Genomic DNA, 2,173 nt, shown 5'->3' on the forward strand with positions numbered 1-2,173 from the left:
TGCCTTCCGTTTATGGTGCACCGGCCAGCCGGTAGCATACATGCTCATGATTAATTGTTCAAAATCACTAGCTAAGGGTTACTCTTTGCAAATGTGACTTCCCACCTCCTCTGGTGTTGTGCCACTTGTCACTTACACATGATATAGCTTTGAATTTAGATTTCAGCCCATATTGCATCTCATCTCGTTCTACTTCGATTTTCGATAACCAACACACACACACACACACACACACACACACACAGACAATGTTCCACTAGTAGTTATCACCCAATAGTCTTCTACTCTACAGGATATGTAAAAAGATGTGAAATAGTAACACATAGTGTATATTACAGTGAACTGTACGTGCTGCAACCACACCACACCATAGCTAACAGTGGCGGCCAGCACCACACAAGAACAGAAAAGAAAAGAAAACAGAGTAACTTCACACTGAAGATCTCCCTTGAAGAGGGCAACTATACCGATTGCATTGATCATTTGTATACGTATGAGCAACCCTGCAAGGAATCAACACATTCACAAGCTCAAATAAGACGAACATACGAAAATTTCAATCTTTTACCCTAACAAACCAACAGAAATCAAGATGCAAAAATTGGTTCCGGAAACGTACATACTATCCGTATCGCTGTTCAGTATTTGTGCTTTGATGAAACCACATATTTCCAGGAGTTTGGCTCCCATAGTTTAGGCCCTGACAATGAAAACCAATGTCAGGGTCTCTATGAAAAAATAACTGCACCCAAGCCAAAACAACATAATTATCCAAATACATGGTAGAAGACCAGCATGTGGGCAACGAAGCCGAAGTAGTTAGCACCATTGAAAGTCACTGCCTCACCGGGCAACAAGGGGCGGAAACCTAGACGAACAACAAAGACAATGTATCTGTTTTTCTTTTTCTCTTTTTGGTGGAGGAGACGCTAGGTTAAGCCATCAAGCAAAACAATGGCCGGCCACAAGACGGAAGTACCGATGACAGCTGGACCCAGATCCCTAACATAGAAACTCTTAACATATTTTGACACCCAAGACAAGGAGTACTAATAGGAGAAATACTTTAGCGTACTTGTACAAACTATCTGTCCGCAACAGAAAAATTCAAACAATGCATGAAAGAGTACAGACCAAATAAATCACAATAATCATGAAGCAATTAACCTATCCTTAGGCATTACTGGTCATTTTTAGATGTACATTCCAGTTTATCAGGATACCAGCCACGAGGGTTGACAACTAGAATTAAGGGCTTGACTTAACCAAGATGAGATCAAGGGTGGCTATTCAACTAATAGCTGTTTAAGCTTTCACATGTAACGTTGCCATTTAGTGTGCAGATAACTGTGTGATTAAATAACTACACAGGTATATTTTGAATTGTCCAGTGCGTCAATAAAATACTCCTATAATACCTGTCAGAAGTAGTAAAAATAACCTTCACATGTAATGTTGTTGCTGGCTCCTCCGCAACTGCAGCTCAGCTGCGAGCTGAGAGCACTTCCTTCTTGTTTCCTCTAGTTCATGCTCCAGGTCACCAATCTACAAAGATTCATCAGATCTTATCAGGTGGCACGATATGATCTCCTTCCCTAACTAATTGCTTCAAATGTTATGGCATACCGTCTCCTTCAACTGTGTACCTCATTGCCGAAGATCTTTACGTCTGTAAAGGATGTTTTCAAGTTCAGGTTGCAAAGAACAAAGTGGTAATGTGGATTTCAGGCAATAACACAGCACTAACTAGTCCTATTGGTTGAAAAATGGCAACCCACGTGTTAAGAACAAGGCAAGTGTTAAAAGTGAGAACAGATATATATAGCCTTCACACAAAATTCAACATATGAGTAGGTGGTTCTCTCTCAGAAAATGAATAGTGAAAGTGTAGGCACATTCTGATGGCTCTCTCTCTAATGGAGATGGAAGTGGAGGGGTATATATAGCCTCCACGCAAAATCCAATCGTTACACACATTTGACCCAACTCGGCCAGACCGAATAAAAGAACTCGGTGAGACCGATTTAGTTCAAAATGTGAACGTTAGAAATCTCGGTGGGACCGACATGATCAACTCGGTGAGATCGATGTGCTAGGGCTTAGGGAAAACATCAACTCGGTGGCACCGATTGCATCAACTCAGTTAGACCGAAGTGAGGAAATGAGTCAACAG

At 41.3% G+C, this 2,173-nt stretch overlaps 1 long non-coding RNA gene across 1 annotated transcript; it reads right to left on the reverse strand.

Annotated features, from left to right (window-relative positions):
• Positions 1–316: 316 nt before the first annotated feature.
• On the reverse strand, positions 317–1,650 carry LOC119300718. Its single transcript, XR_005146677.1, has 3 exons — positions 1,419–1,650; positions 620–700; positions 317–503 (listed from the first exon to the last, which is right to left on the reverse strand). It is a non-coding gene; the product is annotated as an uncharacterized LOC119300718 (long non-coding RNA).
• Between the last annotated feature and the right edge of the window lie 523 nt (positions 1,651–2,173).

This window comes from Triticum dicoccoides, chromosome 1B, assembly GCF_002162155.2.
Source record: "Triticum dicoccoides isolate Atlit2015 ecotype Zavitan chromosome 1B, WEW_v2.0, whole genome shotgun sequence".
Classification (NCBI taxonomy): domain Eukaryota; kingdom Viridiplantae; phylum Streptophyta; class Magnoliopsida; order Poales; family Poaceae; genus Triticum; species Triticum dicoccoides.